Below are 22509 nucleotides of genomic sequence, written 5' to 3'. Positions count from 1 at the left end.
CCGCGCAATACCCCTCCCCTCCTCCGCCCGAAACCACCCCTCAGCCCGCACGTCACTCCGCTCATCACCCCTCCCTTCCTCCGCCCGATACCACCCCTCAGCCCGCACATCGCTCCGCTCACCACCCCTCCTCACCACGCTCCACCCCTAGGTCAGCTGTGAGGGGTGACGTAGGACAGCCGCGAGCCAAGCACAGTGGAGCAACAAGGTCATAAGTCACCACGAGTCTCTGAAGATGAACGACTTCCAGGAGGCCTACGAGGCATGGGCAAGCGAGGGCTACCCATGCCCAGGGTACAACTGGGAGTACGAGGAACAGGACGAGTGGGAGGATGACGTCACCGCAGAGTACACTGAGGGGCCGGAAGTAGACTGGATGCCGCCACGATTGTACCACATGACACAGCACGCATCGCCGCTTCCACACACGGCCAGCCACCACGCCGCTGTCGCGGCCAAGATGTCGCCCACTTTAAGAACAACCGAAACACCCGTCCGCACCTCGTCGCCGCCCCCGACGCCGTCGCCGCCCCCGACGCCGTCGCCGCCCCCGACGCCGTCGCCGACGCCGACGCCGCCCCCAACGCCGTCGCCGCCCCCGACGCCGACGCCGCCGTCGCCATATAGGGCGGAGACGACATCACCACAGGTAGAGGAAGGCACGCCCATCCAGCCCCTGTGGTACAATTGGCACGCGGGGATCGGGTGGACACGTCAGGACGACGCGGACGCGCCGCCTCCGACGCCGCCCCCTGTTGCCGCCCAGGTGGCAATTGGGCCAACCAAAACGGCCACTTTACGATGCCGTCGGCCGGATCACACGCAGCACCACTGCGGATCCCGAACACCACCTCCGGCACCACCGACGACGCCGCCCCCAGCCACTGAAGCAGCAACTGGCGCGGCCGCAAGCCTCAAAACGGCCACTTCGCGACGCCGTCGGCCGGATCACCAGGTGGCGGATCACACGCAGCACCACTGCGGATCCCGAACACCACCTCCGGCACCACCGACGACGCCGCCCCCAGCCACCGAGAGCGCAGCTGGCGCGGCAGCGCGTCGCGAATCCACCACATCGCGACCTAGTCCAGATCACCAGGTGGCGGATCACACGCAGCGCCACTGCGGATCCCAAACACCACCTCCGGTACCACCGACGACGCCGCCCCCAGCCACCGAGAAAGCACGTGGCGCGGCCGCTCGTCTCAAAAGCGCCACATTTCGACCTAGTCTGGCAGACCACCGGGTTGTCGACGCCGTGCCACAAGGCACCGAGGCGGACTTGACAACTACGACGCCGCCGCCGCCGACGCCGCCCCCAACTGCCGTGAAGGCTCACGGGGGGTGGGCGCGATGCAAACCGGCCGTGCTCCCACTCGCGCCGCAGAAGGCGCCATACCGTCGCCTGCCGCGGAGGGTGCCACCACGCGCGCCACCTTGGGCGCGCCGCCGCCTGCCGCGGAGGGCGCCACCACGAGCGCCACCTTGGGCGCGCCGCCGCCTGCCGCTGAGGGCGCCACCATGCGCGCCACCTTGGGCGCGCTGCCGCCTGCCGCTGAGGGCGCCACCACGAGCGCCACCTTGGGCGCACCGCCGCCTGCCGCTGAGGGCGCCACCACGCGCGCCTACCTTGGGCGCGCCGCCGCCTGCCGCTGAGGGCGCCACCACGCGCGCCAACTTGGGCGCGCCGCCGCCTGCCGCTGAGGGCGCCACCACGCGCGCCACCTTGGGCGCGCCGCCGCCTGCCGCTGAGGGCGCCACTTCGAACGTGCCGCCACCTGCCGCCGAAGGCGCCGCCACGCTGCCGCTGCCCACCTCGGCCGCAGCTGACGCTGACGCACAGGTACCTGACGCCGCCCCATGGACAGCCGCCACGGGTCTACCAGGTCAGTGTGCCGGCGTATCTTTAAGTGTGTGTGTAAGGTGTTGAGGCACAGAACGGCCTCGTCAAGGGGGGGGCATTTGACGCCGCCGTCAGTGCTCCCTCTGAGAGCACAGGCCGTTATGTGTCCTCAACACCTGATAAGTGCCGCGCCCCGAACGCGCCCGCGCGCGCAACGTAGTGCAGTGCCCCGAACGGCGTGACGTCAGTCACGGCCTCTTATGTGTGCAAAGCGCCCGGCCGGGTGTGGCACTGCGCAAGGGTATTGTTTCTCAGGCATTTTATAATATAAACAAAAACTAAGAAATCTAAACCATTCAATAATTAATGTTAATTAAATGATCATATGTTAAAAGGGTATAATTCACAAAACTGGCCGAAGTCACCTTCCCGCGCTCCGCAGTTTTCCCGCGGAATTTCCCCCCTCCCTGGCCCCGGCGGCCAGGGAGGCTAGTCAGTCGCCATCCAGCACTCGCCCGGGCCGGCAGCCCACGCACGGGGAGCCTTCAATTTTTGCACCAACGCCATATAACTGCAATAGGTAAATATAGTCCAAACGTTTTATATCAGCTCCCCGGTCGGCCCAAATCGGCCGTTAGCAGTCACGCGTGGTCTTTTAATAACATGTGTATCCCATCAGGGATTTTTATATTTTACGTATGCAATTAGGTGACCCGTCGTGGCACCTGCGCCTCACGCTTTCACGTCCCACCACGGGACATAGTTCTTTGCCCACGCAGGGCGGCACTGCGCCGAACGCGACCAAAACTTTCGGACGAGTATTCACCTGGGACGTGCCACGGCCACGTGTGTGATATCGCTCCAGATTCCACCGTGTCCGTACCCAGCTTAACGTGGCCATCGCCACCCCGCGGACTATCCGCTCATGCATATTCTCCTGTGCGGGACTAATCGCAGTAATTCAGTGTAACGTGTTTTAGTAAGTAACTTATTCTCCTGTGCGGACCAATCGCAGTAATTCAGTGTAACGTGTTTTAATAAGTGGCTTATTCTCCTGTGCGGGACTAATCGCAGTAACTTAGTGTAACGTGTTTTAATAAGCCAATCATTCTCTAGTGCGGACTAACCACAGTAATTTAGTGTCATGTGTTCCCTTAATTAAGTCGTGGGACCGTTCGTCCTCACTCGTCACGCCACATCCGTATACTCTCGCAGTGACCCTAGCAGGTCCAGGTGCGCGGAGCTTAGGTCGACGGTGAAGCGGCCAGTCACGTGAACGTGTGACCTGTAGAGTGTACTCCGCAATAAATCACCAAAGGAACTCGTGTGTTTCATTAATAAGGCGTCCTGGGAGGCCATAACAGCCCGGGGAGTCCTTTGTCGCCGCATCCCTGCCTACCGCCACGAGGCCAGGAACCCCCCCTTGAGATTCAAAATTAACTTACCAGCTTAAATTTACGTAAATTCAGATTAGGCAACGGGGACGGCGTCAGATCATAGAAGTTACAATCCAAAAGTGCTCATTTATGATACTCAAAAACAAACTTGAAGTGGCCATAACACATTGGGTTGTGAAAATTATATTTTAAAATGCTCAGTAATCATGTATCCTATGCAAGTGGGGTTTGGTTGTTATGGATTAAGTAAATATTAGCATACTTTCTGTGCTGAGCATAAGGAGATCACATCCAGATAGCTTGGGGAGCCTCAATTTAATTTATTCATTACAAGATGACATTGTCATTGTATTTAATAATGGAACCTTTGTGCATTAGCTTGTCCCTTTTTCCCCATGTACTGATGTAGATGCATGCCTACCTGCCACTATATCACATTCAAATTCCCCATTAAAATAAAATGCAATGGACTGGAACCATGGACACCAATGCTGGGCTACCTATTACATTCATTTAAGTTTCATTCACTTTGCAAGCATACTGAAGACTTATTAAAATTTTACTTTTATAACCATAATTTGTTTTTAGAATAATAAAATAGTTTGTAAAATTAATGTTAGGCAAGTCTGGTACGCTGACCTGGGAAAACATCTGATGTCTTTATTAATTAAATTATTTCTTTAACTTGGTTCATATATATATATATAAATTATAAATTAAGCTCAGTAGGGTGGAGAATATGGTTTCTTTAATTTACCTGAATTGTTGGATTTTGTCGGCAGGCCTTTTTAATCTTACATTAGAAATTATAAGTAAATTTTTAATTATTGTACAAGCCAAATTATTAAGTAATATAATCAATTATCATTACATTAAAAACGACAAAAATTTACATTCTATGCCCTACCAGAGTAATTTCAAACAAAATAATATTACAATATCTATTTTTTTATATAATCAAAAAATGACACATTACTATGGACAAGCAAAACTTGACGAAAACAAGAAGATACGAACAAGATCATATCAATCCACCGATTAACACTTTCTAAGGGTGTGGTCAAGGGGCATTATGCAAAAAGTGATCAAGAGGAAGTGTACGAGGGAATGCTGTGATGAATTGGAACACAGTCACTGCACTTCACTTCAACTAGCTGACCAATGCAGCTGTAACATTATGGTATCTGTTAAAGTTCAATACTTTTTTAAATTATAAATATACCCTCAGTCATCCTAATTTACAGAGGTATTTTGGGTCACATGATACATTTTATATGTATTTCAGAACATTTATGGAAATATTTCGGTTAAATGTTTCAGAAATATTGATGGGACATTAGTGGAAACATTTCAGAAACATTACCATTTGATGTTGCAGGGAGGTTTCATTGAAACATTTCAGAAACATTACCATTTGATGTTGCAGGGAGGTTTCATTGAAATATTTCACAGGGCGGACATTTAGACGTTTCTGAAATATATCCGAGATGTTTCAGGTAGGTTGCGAAATGTTTCAAACATGTTACAATGTTTGAAAAGTTATATTTCTGAAACATATCTGTAACATTTTGTGCTGTATGGGAACTTCATCTTCATATGAATCTTCATTTCCAAACAAATTTCTCACGATGTCTGCTATATTTTCCGCCATCATTGTTTAACAACAAATAGCGTTTTCTTCGTGTATTAAAAGTTACCGACTCTTTTTGCCCTCAGGTCAACTTGCTCCCAACTCTTTCAACTCCCAAGGAGCACGAGAGACCTCGAGTCAAACAAACCTAATGCCTTATTTTTTAATTTCAAACCATGTTACTTGCAGTAATACTTGGTCAGATAAAAAATTATTTTAATAATAGTTTAGACAATATTTAGAAATTGACATCGTACGACCTGCACCCGCCAGTACTCGGCTCCGCTAACGGAAAGCGCCCCTAGCCATGGCCCACCCGAGTCAAGTGAGCGGACCGCAGCCCCAAGGTAGAGAATAGCGAACCATTTCTAATTACGCATGCAATGCACTCACCGTGCCTACAAAATTCCCCACGCAATAATAACGTAATCAAAAACAAACAAAAGCCCCTAATTAATAAAGTGCGACGTAGGAGTGCCCGGCTCACTCACGTGTGGTTTTCCGCTAAAACAGCTGTGAGTGCAACCCTTGCGGCCTTCAGCCTAATTTCAGTAGGGAAACGTGTGACGTAATTCAAACCACCCCAAATTAGCATTATCGTTCGCCACTGGAGTAGTTTTCAAGAAACAGACAGTCTCCAGCTTGACTCTAATATTCAAACTTATTTTAGACAAACTTATTAAATGTCATTTCTATAACATATATAGATATTAGATTAATCATTATGTTTTATTATGTGAATTTAGAGCCACTTAAATTTAATTAGTTATATAGATTTTTACGAATAACGGAACTTTAGAAACTCTGGCGCGACAGGGAGCTTACCCCACCCCTCGCGCCAGGGCTGCACGTCAGTACAGCGCGACTCGCGGACCGGGACGGACGCACGTCCCACGGGGAGCCAGCATCTCTTTGTTTCACCGAACGTCCATCTGGTAATTATAGTCACCACCAAAACCTATTTTTAATACTCCCCGTGTGCGCCCGGTCCTTTTTCCGGTGTAGGGCCTAACCCAGCCGCATCAATTTAACACGCCCCACACAAAGCATTACGTGGGGCCGTGCAGTATTCGGTACGGGCCGTCTCCCGCCACCCCAGAACTTTATTTAATCACCTAGTGCACAGGCACAGGCTACCTTCAAGATTAAACATGTTTTAATTTAATAGCGAGCCGCGGTCCGCACAGGCGGGCCCGCGCGTCGCCAATTACAGATTACGAAATTAGCCGATGCTAATTGAACGCTCTCCCTCGACTGCAACTGGCGTGAGGTCTTAAGTAAACGCACGTAGAGGCACGCAGGTGCCCCTCTCAAATAACGTGTGCAGTGTAACCGTGTACTTAAAAGCACCACAGAGTGCCATTTTATCAAGTGTAATTGTAATCATAGTGTAATCAAAACTTCTACGTGTTCCGACGCCCCATTGGCAGTCATGTACCGCCGAGTAAACCTCGCGCCCAATGTAATGAACCAGTGTCAATCGTGAACAATAAAAAGTCCACCCCGCACCCCCCGTGCGCGACGTGCGACCCGTAGAAAAACCAAACAGTGTATGTCAATTAACTTAAACAACCCAATCAGGAAACAAAATTCACCACCGCCGATGGTTCTAGCGGACCACGCTGGGGCAACGAACCCACGACCATCACACGGTTAGACACCGAGCTAGCCTGGCGCCCTCCCGGAGCAGAAAACGCTAAGAAAACCAGCCACCCCGCTAGGACCTGCGCCCGATCTCGAACACGAGACCGCGGCTGACGGCAAAATTAAAAAAAAAAATAGGAATGGATTTGTTGTGTACATGGTAGAAAAATATTATTTATTTTATTACTCGAACCCCAAGTTTTTTCAACTCCTTGCAATAATGCTTTGAATCATCAAAACAATTTTAATACAAATGTTTTAGATAAAAATTATGATTTTCAAACAATTTGTACCGATTTAATAGTGTACCTACTAGAGGTGGGTCGCAAAGTATCAACCTTATACTTTGGAACTGATACACGCCTGTATCAGGAACTGCAAACGAGTACACTTGAAAAGTATCAAGCACTTTAGTATCAGGTCAGAATTCGCCTGGAACAACACCACGGCCAATGTGCGCAGAACAGGATCGCAGATGATGGTAAGTTGGGCGGAGCTTGTGAAAGGGGTGGGAGCAGGAACGAAGAATAAGGGATAAAGAAGGTAAAGAATGTAGGGGAGGAAGCGCAGGGGAAGGCGTTGAAGGAAGGCGCAGAGCGAAATTGTTACAAGTCGTTTTGTTTATTGTCCTACTTAAAGTACGCTCAGTGCGCAGTGCGTGCACCGTCTCGTTCAATAATAAAACTAATGAAATTTTAATATTAAAAAGTACATTAATACAAGATATAATATTTATATTTGTGCACCTAACAGCTATGAAAATGCAAATAAATTCTCAGTTGACACTAATAACAGATGTAATCAACATATGGACTTTCTTTTTTCGAAAACAATTAGTAACTAGTGTTTTTATACATTAAAAATTCACGATTTTATCAAAAATAAAAAATAAAAAAACAGATAGGTACATTAGTGAGCATACTATATCAATGTTTACGTTTCAAATGTTTCTTCAGATTAGTCGATGATGATTTATAACTCAGTTTTTGTTTACACAAATTACAATTAGCAAACTCATTATTTTCCGTAAAAAAATTCCACACAAATGAAGTCTTTTTCGTGCACTTATCCATTCCTTATTTCACTATAAAGATACTAACTACAAAGCATGACAGCCCGCAACATGGTGATACACGGCCAGGACGAACTGCAGTGAATGTTGAACGGATTGATACTGGCTGTATCAGGCGGGCATGAGAGTATCAGAGGTAGAGAATTACCAGGCGTGATAAATAATGTATCAGATTCTCCTTCCGGTCGCACGGTCTGCGTACGCGGAGCTTTGTTGCCTCCTGGGACCGTCTGATACAGAAGTATCAGATACTTGTAACATGATACAATGCTGTATCAGTATCAGGTTGGAACAGATACCGAAAATTGCTGTAACAACCCACCTTTAGTACCTACTAAGGAAGTAATGATTTTTTTTTTGTCTTTCAACCCCTGTTATTTTCCGCCCCTTGCAGTAATGGCTGGGCATACAAAAAATAAATTTAGACGAAGCTTGTAGATAATATTTTTAGGTTTTACAATAAAAAGTAATGAATTAATAGTGTTAATGGTACGAATTTTATACTTTTTAAAAATTTCACCCCTCTTTTTTCAACCCTTTGCAGCAATGGTTAGTCTTATACAAATTGTTTCATACAAAGAGTATAGGATTTACCAGCTCAAATTAGAATTTCAAAATAGTACAGCAATAGCTTACACAGAAATCACAAATCTAGACTTACTCATTGATCAAACAAGTCTAATTACTTTGGTTTTGTTTTGTAGGTGGTAGCAGTAGCAGTAAGGATCCCGAAGAACATTCAATTCAAGAGGTATGCGTAACTGGAACAGAGAGTGAGTGGGCAAGAAGCCATCAAGAAGAACTTCAAATTCCAGTAACACAAGTCATCAATGAAGATGAGTTCCAACCATGCACTGTATCTGAGCAGCATTTTACGACTACTGTTGGAACATCAAATGCATTTTTTTTTTCCGGATTCTACAATTCCGACAAAGGACCTCGTGTAGGGTGAGCCTGCTATTCATTTTGATTTCAGAGACCCCGGGAATTGGCCTGCAGCCTTTTCGGATACAGAAAGATGCTTTATAGTATCAGGATTATTGAACGAGGGGAAGGCAGAGCGTGATCTAAGTAACACCTTGACGCCACTCCCGCTGCCTGTCTAAGTTTTTTAAGTAATTAACTAATTATTAATGTTGAAAGTGATCTCAGGGATTTTAATGGGGGTTTGGCCTCGTGGCTGCAGGCAGGAGCACGTCGCGGTTCGAAACCTACCCGGGCTGTTCAGGCCACCCAGGACGCCTTATAAATAGGTAACTGGTAAGCGAATTGACACGACACTGCACTTTATTCAGAACCGATACACTTATTGGTCCAGGTACTGGCCGCGTCTGTTATCTGACCGCTACAACACACGTGTCTCTATGCGTAAACGATACGCGCGACCAGGATAGGTTGCAAAGTGGTATATACGGACTTATACAGTGGCCGATTATCAACGTGAAAGATGCGGCGGGTAGTCGCGGAGCTACTGTGCTGCAACAACTTATGCAGACATTTACGTTAACATGGAGAACGGCACATACAAACGAATGTTCCAAAGTTATTTGCAATCTAACCTGTGGCGAAATATTAAAGTCCCGAAAAGTACGTAAACCCGGTAAGCTGGAAACATACACGTTACAATCACTTTCTAGTTAAAAATTACTCGGTTAGATTGCACATTACAAGTTACACATTTACAGACGATGAAAGTTAAGAGGGGTAAGTTAACGAGTAAGAACTCGACACACGTTGCTAAGAGTCTTCGACGATAACAATTAATTGGCTTTGAAGCCAAAACTGCGTAACTCAATTACGTTGTCCTTAATCTCCGGACATGAAATTACGTAAAAAAATGCAAAGCTCCCTGTTGGGATATAATTAATTAGTTAACGAGTCGCAAGAAATATCGTGCGACTGAGTGGGGTCGGCGCAGAGCTGGTAAAAGGATTTTAAGAACTTACACTATTGCTGAGACTTGGATGTAGCGCGAAAGTTGATGGCTCTGCGTTCGCGGAGCGTCCGACCCCTGCGAGCTCCCGACGGTAACTGAACTCGAGACCGCCCTGCGGCCTCGCGCCTCGATGCGTGCAGTGCGGGAAAACAGCTCCAACCAGTTTTAGACTTGAATGACATATTTCACAATATATGATTATAAAACAATTGGACATAATTTCCCTTGAGTTAATTCTCTTTTAATTGTTATTAATATGATTGTTTTTGTTTTAACAGAATAATTACATATTTAATTAGGCGCATTGCCACACCCGGCAGGGCGCTGTCGTCGCTTTGGTGTTCGTCGCGGCGCACTTTTACACACTCGGTGGACATCACGCTCGGGCTTGTGCGATGCACTTAAGAGTAAGTGTTGTTGTGACATAACGGCCTGTGCGAACCAGAGGGAGCACCGGTAGTCGGCGTCAACCTCAATAGATGGAAGAAATTTAACCAAAGACTGGTTCACCAAAACATTGGCTGGTGGTCTAAAGGTACGCCGAACATGCTAACATACAGTCAATCAAAAAATGCCTTGTTTTGTGTACCATGCAAACTTATTTCCTACATGTTCTCTGAACAAAAAGGATCTGCTTTGGCCAAGGAGGAAGGTTTCACTCAGTGGAAAAAGTTGAGTGAAAGGATTCCTGAGCATGAAACCACAAAAAGTGTTTTTTCTCGTGGAAAACATTGGAATTATCCTTAAATAAATGCTCTGGTATTGATAAAGAGCTACAGGATCAAATAGCACAGGGGGAAACACACTGGAGAGGTGTTTTGTATGTAATAATTGATGTTATTATACATTTAGCAAAACAAGGTAGTCCATTAAGAGGTCTGATGAATCCCTAGACTTTGGTGACCCTAGATGTGGCAAGTTTTTAAACACAATAGAGCTGGTATCTCATTATCATCCCCAACTGAGAGAGCACATTCTCCGCCATAAAAAGAGCCAGGTCAGCTACTTTTCTCCTTACATTCAAAATAAATATTTAGAAATTATCGCTGGAAAAATAAGAGAACACATTGTTAATGACATCAAAGCTTCTAAATACGTTTCCATTATTTTTGACTGCACGCCCGATCTAAGCCATTTTGAACAAATGTCTGAAGTTCTTCGTTACGTGAAGATCACCGAAAATGGCCCTGAGATAGCGGAAAGTTTTCTTGATTTCATAATAGTTAGTGAAAAAACTGGATTGGCTCTTTCAGAAAAGATTTTGGAAAAACTCATAAATGATAGATTAGATATTAAGAACTGCAGAGGGTAGTCATATGATAATGGTTCAAACATGGGCACATGGCTGGTGTGTACAAAGGAGTTTGACGTCGTCCGACCGAAGGCCACCCTAAAGCCCGACCTGCAACCGCCAGTATTCAACCCCGCTAACGGAACGCGCCCCTAGCCATGGCCCACCCGAGTCAGGCGAGCCACCAGCAGACAAGGTAGAACCCGGCCCCATAATAAACAGACCGACATTACAGTCGATCACTTTGATAAAACACACACAGAATATTAACAACATTGCGTATAAGTTAAATGTTCGCTTAATGAAAGTGCGATGTAGGAGTGCCCGGGCACTCACGTGTGAAAATGTGTCGAAACGTGTGTGAGTGTTCCCCTGGCAGCCTTCTGCCTAGATTAGTTAAGTATTTCATGTGACATAATTATTACCCCCCTGTGTTTTGTTATTACTCCCCACCGGAGAAGTCCGGCAAGAGACGAACAGTCTCTGGTGTGACGTATAGTTTAAAAAACATAATTCGTAAACATACTAACTCTAAATTATAGAAGGGGTGAGTAATGTTAATTTAGCCTTAATAATTAATGTAGGAATTTAGCGCCCTTAAAATCTCTTGTTAACTTGTTAAATTGGAAAATAACATAATGAGGTCAACCCTGGCGCGAGGGACACAGAGCCTCGGCCGGACGCCATGACACAACGGCAGTACAGCGCGACTCACAGAACGGGGCGGACGCACGTCCCACGGAGAGACATCATCCATTGTCTGCATTGAACTCACTTCTGGTAATTATGGTCACTTCCTCGAAACCTCTTTTTATTAATCTCTCCGTGAGTACCAGGTCCAAATTTTCGGTCCAGGACTTAATCCGGCCGTGTAAATTTTAAAAACCCCTGCACCACACTTGGTCCGCGGGGTAGTTTTCAGTATACGGCACGGGCCGCCTCCCGAATCACAGAACTTGAATTAAAGCCAGTCGCCCCGGCGCTGACAACATCCCGTAAGGGAACTTGGACGAATTTAGCTGCGGTCCGCGCTCCACTACAGGGCACACGAACACCGCCTCGAGACATAGATATACGGGATTGGCCGCCTCCAATCGTCCTCACCCCCCTTTTGTGTAACCATGCTCAGAACCGCCTAGTGCCACGCTAATACGTAACATTTTAGTAATTTTGTGCGACGCCTTGAACCTGGAACATTCTTGAGTAAACTTGTGCAACGCGCCACCACGTAACATTTTGTAAACTTGTGCCATGCCTTCATTACGTAACTTTTCAGAATAACTTTGTGTAATTGTGTAACTTATGTATTGTGTGACGTCACCCTCTGTACGACGTGGTGTGTAATCCACGGTATTACACCAAGCCCACAGTCAAATGAATAAACGACGCACGTCATTTGCCGCATTAATTCAGCACCTAATCAATTAACCATACAACTCCCAACCACCACCAAGTAGGGAATCCCTCATATCCCACGCAACACCGCCGACGGTCCTAGTGGGCCACGCAGGGGCAACCGACCCCACGACCCACCTATCGACTAGAAACAGAGCTAGTCTGGCGCCCACCCGGAAACACTACATCGACAACAGCCATTCTCGCTAGGAGCCGCACCGGGACTCGAGCCCGAGACCCCGGACGACGGCAAGTTCAATCTCGAATCAAAGAAGTAAATAGTTTGACAGTATACGAATGACGGAGCTGGGACAGGCGCCAGGCGGTGGTGCTTGGTGCCGACTCCGCCATCTTGGATTGTGACGTCACGGCGGCCATCTTGGATGGTTGTGACCTTGACCTTTGACCTTGACCTTGAATTTGATCCTCAAAATCCGCCAAAATTGGGCAAAATTTGCCCCAAAATTCCTCAAAAATCGCCAAAATTTCCATTTCTGTGGAAAAAAGTTCCGCCAAAAAATTTCAAAAAATTCCACAAATTAAAAATTTCTCATTTCGAGGGAAAAATTTCCCGTTTCGAGGGAAAAATTCCCGTTTTTAGTCCTTAAAAATCCCAGCGGCTGAAAATTCCTAAAACTGGCTTAAGCATCCTTAACTCAATACCTCAGTTAAGCCATTTCTAGGAATAAGGATACCATGACCGCCATCTTGGATTATGTCGCCACCGTTGCAATTTTAGTTACGGTCGCCATCTTTAAAATCTTCATTTACTATCCGATTTTAATGAATTTTTTTTTAAAAATTATAAAAAAATTTAAATAATAAAATTTTAATAAAAAATATTTAAAAAGCATACATTAACGACACGGAGCTCGGAGTCTGCGGTTCGAACCCGGTGGGTGCAAAAAAAATTAAAAATGACGACAGATCCTTCCCCCTAGGTGGCTGCTGGCAGACTGACCCCCACCACTTTTACCAATGCACTTATACCATCAGGTAGTATGACGTCATGTCCACCATCTTGTCTTCGATGCTGGAAGCCAACATCATTGTATCGTCGGCTAGAGTGCGCTGACACCATGCTAGTTTAATTCTTACCCACTAGAGTGCAGTAATCATTTATTACTGTGACACCCGCCATCTTGTCATTTGGCCGCCATCTTGAAAATCCATAATTATTTAGCTAGAAATTCGGGAAAAGTTCCAAAATTCATTAAAAAAATCACTCATTAATTTACATATTGATTCGATCGATTCCCGTCCTCGGTTCGATACCCGATCGTTGCAATAATGTTTAATCTTATGTAAAAAAATAATTTAAATAAACCATGTTCAACATTCGTAAAGAGACTCTAAATCCTCTACGACCACCATCCTATCAGACATCAAGACCACCATATTGGAAATGTGTAATTTTAATGCTAGAGATCCGGGAAAAAGTTCAGAAATCATTAAATAAATTTCCGATCAATATACTGATTAATTAGATCGACTAAGGTCCTTGGTACGATCTAGGATGATGCAAAAAAAATTAAATATAACATCAATTTAACATAAAAGTAACAGGTTCGAGGAATTAAACACCGCAAGTTCTTTTACAAACATAATATTTATTACATAATTTCTATTCTACTACAGGATCACTTACGAAAGCCAGCAATCTTATAATCATTTAGTTCCGCAGCGGTGTGAAATGACTAATTCTTAGCTCCAATCGGTTTATACTAGACAGAGTCCAGCCAGAACCTTTACAGACATAGTCCACCTCTTCTTGACAGAGTTTCTGGATACCGTTTTTAACAGTTTGCTTCACATCGTTAGAACTATAAATTACTGCAGCCGATGTCTTGAATGCACACTTCTTCACTTTGTCATCGAACGGATATGGCTTTCCATATATACAGTCCAACCACAAGTTATATTTCAAAGGTCCGTTTGTTGCTACATCATCAGTAAGCTGATTGATTATCTTCTGTCTGATATCGTCAAGAAAATTACAACTGTCCTTCGACTCACCGAACGTATTTAGATAATAGTAGTCTTTCAACGTTCCACGAAATGCAGACTGTGCCAAGTAGAAGCCATTTCGTTCACTTGTAATGCTCCGAACACAGTCTTAGGTTTAGTTACATGTTCAGACCTCATAACAATCGGTTGCTGGGCATCTGTTTTTTTGGTTGTACACTTTCGTGTCTCCAATCTAAAGCGAGGAGTCGAAATGTCGGCAGGTAGTTCAGCAGTAGGAGCACAGACTCCACCTTTACATTTTTTCGCATGATGTCGCAAACTATCGATTCGAGTAAACCATTCATGACAATCATCACATCGAAACTTTATACGAGAAGGATTCTTTTTGCATTTGCTCCGCTCATGTCTTCGTGCATCATGGGAAAATGCGAACGACGTATCACAGTAGCTGCAAGGATACCGTGCTGATGTAGACGAACCTTTCAGACCCGATCCAGATATGGACGTTGCAACAGTAGTACCATTTCCAGGCATACTCTTATGAACATCGATGCATCGCTGTTGCACCGAAACCTTTACTTTCTGCCGCACAGCAGGACCTTTACATGCCTTCATGTGCGTTTTCATATTATCTTTTCTGGCAAACTGCTTATGACATTTCTCACAAACAAACATTTTACGATATAGGTTCTTGACACATTCGCTCCTCTCGTGTCGCCGAGCATTGCTGTTGTTTGAGAAAATCTTGTCGCAGTAACAGCACCGATGTTCGCTAGTTGTCAAATCAGCATCCATTGAAGTCTCCATCGAGGTCGTATCGTCGATCGTCGTGGTTTCCTGCACATCCAGCTCAGTAGTTATTAAGCTATCTTCTGCTGGTGGTATCACATCTATTGAAATCTCCTCCAATGTTGACGTCGTCGTCGTTGCCAACGAGATCTGCTCCACCATTGTCGTCGCTGACGTCAAGGTTCCCGTAGACGATGGTACAACATCCATCGAGTTCGACGTTAAAGTCGGTAAAGATGCCATCGAGTTCTCAAGAACAGGTAATTACGCGACTTATGCACCAGATGAAATAATCTAGGTGATCCTTACACCGTCGACGACAGTAACAAACTGACCGACCTGCTGTCTAGGACTCGCTTATATACATGCACCGGATGGAATAATACGCTAGTCAAATCAAGAATCATTTACAATAATACTAGAGTCAAAACAACATAAAAAATAGAAGCACCGACAACGAAAAGGCAGCACCGACAACGAAAAGGCAGCACATTTGGAAGCACCGACAACGAAAAGGCAGCACCGACAACGAAAAGGCAGCACCGACAACGAAAAGGCAGCACATTTGGAAGCACCGACAAAGAAAAGGCAGCACCGACAACGAAAAGGCAGCACATTTGGAAGCACCGACAACGAAAAGGCCGCACCGCCAACGAAAAGGAAGCACATTTGGAAGCACCGACAACGAAAAGGTCGCACCACCAACGAAAAGGAAGAACATTTGGAAGCACCGACAACGAAAAGGCAGCACCGACAACGAAAAGGCAGCACATTTGGAAGCACCGACAACGAAAAGGCAGCACATTTGGAAGCACCGACAAAGAAAAGGCAGCACCGACAGCGAAAAGGCAGCACATTTGGAAGCACCGACAACGAAAAGGCCGCACCGCCAACGAAAAGGAAGCACATTTGGAAGCACCGACAACGAAAAGGTCGCACCACCAACGAAAAGGAAGCACATTTGGAAGCACCGACAACGAAAAGGAAGCACCATCAACGAAAAGGCCGCACCGCCAACGAAAAGGAAGCACATTTGGAAGCACCGACAACGAAAAGGCAGCACCGCCAACGAAAAGGAAGCACATTTGGAAGCACCGACAAAGAAAAGGCAGCACCGCCAACGAAAAGGAAGCACATTTGGAAGCACCGACAACGAAAAGGCAGCACCATCGACGAAAAGGAAGCACATTAATTTGTCATTGACTCCAATATTCATTGGCTCCAATATTCATTAGCTCCAATATTCATTGTCTCCAATATTCATTGACTCCAATATCCATGAGCTCCAATATCAATTGGCTCGAATTGCTCCAAAAGGTTCCATCAGCCTTTTGGCTCCAACAGTTTTTTGGCTCCGATAGTCATTGGCTCAAATAGTCTTTGGCTACAATATTCATTGGCTCCAATAATCATTGACTGCAATATTCATTGGTTCCAATATTCATTGGCTCCAATATTCATTGGCTCCAATATTCAATGGCTCCAATATTCATTGACTCCAATATTCATTGGCTCCATCAGTCATTGACAACTACAGTCTTTTGGTCCCAAAAGTCTTTTGGCTCCAAATATATTAGGCTAGAATTCTTCGAGTCTAAGAGACTATGAGACCACATGGTTACAGAACTACGTGACTACGAATCTTCAAGTTTACGAGACTGCGAGGCTACAGAGCTACGAAGCCTCTAGTACACAGGTTTACGTGACTGCGAGGATACAGGACTACCAGTCTGCATGAGTACTTGACTACGAAGCTACTCGTCTACAAGGCTACAATTACAGCATCTGTTTTCGTCAGAATTTTCTCTTTTGCTCCAACTGCACCACCAGCATTATGTTATAAGATTACAAGGCCGCCTGCTTACGTAGCTTCAAGTCTACGAGGATACTTGGATACGTAGCTTCAATTCTACGAGGTCCTAAGACTTCATGACTACGCGACTTCGAGCCATGAGGTTACGAGATTACGTGACTACGAATCTTCATGTTTACGAGACTGCGAGGCTACAGAGCTACGAAGCCTCTAGAAAACGAGTTTACGTGACTGCGTGGATACAGGAATACAAGTCTGCATGAGTTCTTGACTACGAAGCTACTCGTCTGCAAGGCTCCAATTGACACATCTGTCTTCGATGGAATTTTCTCTTTTGCTACATCTACACCATCAGCATTATGTTATAAGATTACAAAGCTACTTGCTTACGTAGCTTCAAGTCTACGAGGCTCCAATACATCATGACTACAAGACTACGAACCACGAGGTTACGAGACTATGCGATTGCAAGTCTTCAAGGTTACGTCATCGCGAGGCTATAGGACTACGAAGCTTCCAGAACGCATGGTTACGAGAATGCATGACTAATTGACCGCATGGCTACGAAACTTTATGTCTCTAACTGACTACAATAGCACTATTCAGTGGTGAGAGTTAATTTATTTCATGCAAAGGTACTTGCTGCAAGCAGTTCCGCTTTTCAACATCAGATGACGTCATGTTTTGCTTGCAGGTAAAATAATATTTATTTATTTTATGCGGGATGCGGGTTGTTCACTATCGGTCGCATAAGAAGAATGGCATCGATAGTCTTCAAGGAGAAGGAAGTTCGTCCTTCCTGCTAGTGCTTCTCAGATTTCTCACGGTCCGCCATCTTGGATTGCGACGTCACGGCTGCCATCTTGGATGGGTGTGACTTTGACCTTTGACCGAAACCGCAGGAATGATCGCAAGCACACGGATTAACCATCATAATATTGATAAGAATAATCAGGAGCACACGGAGAAAACCATCATAATATTGGCAAGAATAATCAGGAGCACACGGAGAAAAACGACACATGTTTTCTTTGATATCATAAAATTACAGGAAAAAAATATTTAAAAATAAAAATAAATTAATAAAAAAATTTAAAATAAAAACAAAAAATACATAAACTGATTCTGCTAGCTTGTAAACTTATCATTGTTGAGCAAAGATAGAGTTCTAGTACAAGCCAGAATTTTATGTATTTTTTGTTTTTATTTTAAATTTTTTTATTAATTTATTTTTATTTTTAAATATTTTTTTCCTGTAATTTTATGATATCAAAGAAAACATGTGTCGTTTTTCTCCGTGTGCTCCTGATTATTCTTATCAATATTATGATGGTTAATCCGTGTGCTTGCGATCATTCCTGCGGTTTCGGTCAAAGGTCAAAGTCACACCCATCCAAGATGGCAGCCGTGACGTCGCAATCCAAGATGGCGGACCATGAGAAATCTGAGAAGCACTAGCAGGAAGGACGAACTTCCTTCTCCTTGAAGACTATCGATGCCATTCTTCTTATGCGACCGATAGTGAACAACCCGCATCCCGCATAAAATAAATAAATATTATTTTACCTGCAAGCAAAACATGACGTCATCTGATGTTGAAAAGCGGAACTGCTTGCAGCAAGTACCTTTGCATGAAATAAATTAACTCTCACCACTGAATAGTGCTATTGTAGTCAGTTAGAGACATAAAGTTTCGTAGCCATGCGGTCAATTAGTCATGCATTCTCGTAACCATGCGTTCTGGAAGCTTCGTAGTCCTATAGCCTCGCGATGACGTAACCTTGAAGACTTGCAATCGCATAGTCTCGTAACCTCGTGGTTCGTAGTCTTGTAGTCATGATGTATTGGAGCCTCGTAGACTTGAAGCTACGTAAGCAAGTAGCTTTGTAATCTTATAACATAATGCTGATGGTGTAGATGTAGCAAAAGAGAAAATTCCATCGAAGACAGATGTGTCAATTGGAGCCTTGCAGACGAGTAGCTTCGTAGTCAAGAACTCATGCAGACTTGTATTCCTGTATCCACGCAGTCACGTAAACTCGTTTTCTAGAGGCTTCGTAGCTCTGTAGCCTCGCAGTCTCGTAAACATGAAGATTCGTAGTCACGTAATCTCGTAACCTCATGGCTCGAAGTCGCGTAGTCATGAAGTCTTAGGACCTCGTAGAATTGAAGCTACGTATCCAAGTATCCTCGTAGACTTGAAGCTACGTAAGCAGGCGGCCTTGTAATCTTATAACATAATGCTGGTGGTGCAGTTGGAGCAAAAGAGAAAATTCTGACGAAAACAGATGCTGTAATTGTAGCCTTGTAGACGAGTAGCTTCGTAGTCAAGTACTCATGCAGACTGGTAGTCCTGTATCCTCGCAGTCACGTAAACCTGTGTACTAGAGGCTTCGTAGCTCTGTAGCCTCGCAGTCTCGTAAACTTGAAGATTCGTAGTCACGTAGTTCTGTAACCATGTGGTCTCATAGTCTCTTAGACTCGAAGAATTCTAGCCTAATATATTTGGAGCCAAAAGACTTTTGGGACCAAAAGACTGTAGTTGTCAATGACTGATGGAGGCAATGAATAGTGGAGTCAATGAATATTGGAGCCATTGAATATTGGAGCCAATGAATATTGGTGCCAATGAATATTGGAACCAAAAATATTGCAGTCAATGATTATTGGAGCCAATGAATATTGTAGCCAAAGACTATTTGAGCCAATGACTATCGGAGCCAAAAAACTGTTGGAGCCAAAAGGCTGATGGAACCTTTTGGAGCAATTCGAGCCAATTGATATTGGAGCTCATGGATATTGGAGTCAATGAATATTGGAGACAATGAATATTGGAGCTAACGAATATTGGAGCCAATGAATATTGGAGTCAATGACAAATTAATGTGCTTCCTTTTCGTCGATGGTGCTGCCTTTTCGTTGTCGGTGCTTCCAAATGTGCTTCCTTTTCGTTGGCGGTGCTGCCTTTTCTTTGTCGGTGCTTCCAAATGTGCTTCCTTTTCGTTGGCGGTGCTGCCTTTTCGTTGTCGGTGCTTCCAAATGTGCTTCCTTTTCGTTGGCGGTGCGGCCTTTTCGTTGATGGTGCTTCCTTTTCGTTGTCGGTGCTTCCAAATGTGCTTCCTTTTCGTTGGTGGTGCGACCTTTTCGTTGTCGGTGCTTCCAAATGTGCTTCCTTTTCGTTGGCGGTGCGGCCTTTTCGTTGTCGGTGCTTCCAAATGTGCTGCCTTTTCGTTGTCGGTGCTGCCTTTTCTTTGTCGGTGCTTCCAAATGTGCTGCCTTTTCGTTGTCGGTGCTGCCTTTTCGTTGTCGGTGCTTCCAAATGTGCTGCCTTTTCGTTGTCGGTGCTGCCTTTTCGTTGTCGGTGCTTCCAAATGTGCTGCCTTTTCGTTGTCGGTGCTGCCTTTTCGTTGTCGGTGCTTCCAAATGTGCTGCCTTTTCGTTGTCGGTGCTTCCAAATGTGCTGCCTTTTCGTTGTCGGTGCTTCCAAATGTTCTTCCTTTTCGTTGGTGGTGCGACCTGTTCGTTTTCGGTGCTTCCAAATGTGCTTCCTTTTCGTTGGCGGTGCGGCCTTTTCGTTGTCGGTGCTTCCAAATGTGCTGCCTTTTCGTTGTCGGTGCTGCCTTTTCGTTGTCGGTGCTTCCAAATGTGCTGCCTTTTCGTTGTCGGTGCTGCCTTTTCGTTGTCGGTGCTTCCAAATGTGCTGCCTTTTCGTTGTCGGTGCTGCCTTTTCGTTGTCGGTGCTTCCAAATGTGCTGCCTTTTCGTTGTCGGTGCTGCCTTTTCGTTGTCGGTGCTTCTATTTTTTATGTTGTTTTGACTCTAGTATTATTGTAAATGATTCTTGATTTGATTAGCGTATTATTCCATCCGGTGCATGTATATAAGCGAGTCCTAGACAGCAGGTCGGTCAGTTTGTTACTGTCGTCGACGGTGTAAGGATCACCTAGATTATTTCATCTGGTGCATAAGTCGCGTAATTACCTGTTCTTGAGAACTCGATGGCATCTTTACCGACTTTAACGTCGAACTCGATGGATGTTGTACCATCGTCTACGGGAACCTTGACGTCAGCGACGACAATGGTGGAGCAGATCTCGTTGGCAACGACGACGACGTCAACATTGGAGGAGATTTCAATAGATGTGATACCACCAGCAGAAGATAGCTTAATAACTACTGAGCTGGATGTGCAGGAAACCACGACGATCGACGATACGACCTCGATGGAGACTTCAATGGATGCTGATTTGTCAACTAGCGAACATCGGTGCTGTTACTGCGACAAGATTTTCTCAAACAACAGCAATGCTCGGCGACACGAGAGGAGCGAATGTGTCAAGAACCTATATCGTAAAATGTTTGTTTGTGAGAAATGTCATAAGCAGTTTGCCAGAAAAGATAATATGAAAACGCACATGAAGGCATGTAAAGGTCCTGCTGTGCGGCAGAAAGTTAAGGTTTCGGTGCAACAGCGATGCATCGATGTTCATAAGAGTATGCCTGGAAATGGTACTACTGTTGCAACGTCCATATCTGGATCGGGTCTGAAAGGTTCGTTTACATCAGCACGGTATCCTTGCAGCTACTGTGATACGTCGTTCGCATTTTCCCATGATGCACATAGACATGAGCGGAGCAAATGCAAAAAGAATCCTTCTCGTATAAAGTTTCGATGTGATGATTGTCATGAATGGTTTACTCGAATCGATAGTTTGCGACATCATGCGAAAAAATGTAAAGGTGGAGTCTGTGCTCCTACTGCTGAACTACCTGCCGACATTTCGACTCCTCGCTTTAGATTGGAGACACGAAAGTGTACAACCAAAAAAACAGATGCCCAGCAACCGATTGTTATGAGGTCTGAACATGTAACTAAACCTAAGACTGTGTTCGGAGCATTACAAGTGAACGAAATGGCTTCTACTTGGCACAGTCTGCATTTCGTGGAACGTTGAAAGACTACTATTATCTAAATACGTTCGGTGAGTCGAAGGACAGTTGTAATTTTCTTGACGATATCAGACAGAAGATAATCAATCAGCTTACTGATGATGTAGCAACAAACGGACCTTTGAAATATAACTTGTGGTTGGACTGTATATATGGAAAGCCATATCCGTTCGATGACAAAGTGAAGAAGTGTGCATTCAAGACATCGGCTGCAGTAATTTATAGTTCTAACGATGTGAAGCAAACTGTTAAAAACGGTATCCAGAAACTCTGTCAAGAAGAGGTGGACTATGTCTGTAAAGGTTCTGGCTGGACTCTGTTTAGTATAAACCGATTGGAGCTAAGAATTAGTCATTTCACACCGCTGCGGAACTAAATGATTATAAGATTGCTGGCTTTCGTAAGTGATCCTGTGGTAGAATAGAAATTATGTAATAAATATTATGTTTGTAAAAGAACTTGCGGTGTTTAATTCCTCGAACCTGTTACTTTTATGTTAAATTGATGTTATATTTAATTTTTTTGCATCATCCATGATCGTACCAAGGACCTTAGTCGAACTAATTAATTAGTATATTGATCGGAAATTTATTTAATGATTTCTGAACTTTTTCCCGGATCTCTAGCATTAAAATTACACATTTCCAATATGGTGGTCTTGATGTCTGATAGGATGGTGGTCGTAGATGATTTAGAGTCTCTTTACGAATGTTGAACATGGTTTATTTAAATTATTTTTTTACATAAGATTAAACATTATTGCAACGATCGGGTATCTAACC

At 44.8% G+C, this 22509-nt stretch overlaps 1 protein-coding gene across 1 annotated transcript in view; it reads left to right on the top strand.

Annotated features, from left to right (window-relative positions):
* Positions 1 to 5785: 5785 nt before the first annotated feature.
* Positions 5786 to 22509, top strand: part of LOC134527895 (uncharacterized) — a 95354-nt gene continuing 78630 nt past the window's right edge. Inside the window, exons 1-2 of the mRNA XM_063360901.1 lie at positions 5786 to 5805; positions 8291 to 8534. The gene's annotated coding sequence lies outside the window, so the exon portion shown is untranslated. The remainder of the gene's footprint in view (positions 5806 to 8290; positions 8535 to 22509) is intronic.

The sequence above is a fragment of the Bacillus rossius genome, chromosome 1 (assembly GCF_032445375.1).
Source record: "Bacillus rossius redtenbacheri isolate Brsri chromosome 1, Brsri_v3, whole genome shotgun sequence".
NCBI lineage: Eukaryota > Metazoa > Arthropoda > Insecta > Phasmatodea > Bacillidae > Bacillus > Bacillus rossius.
The sequence above is the reverse complement of the archived record's forward strand: the minus strand, read 5'-3'. Positions and strand labels throughout refer to the sequence as shown.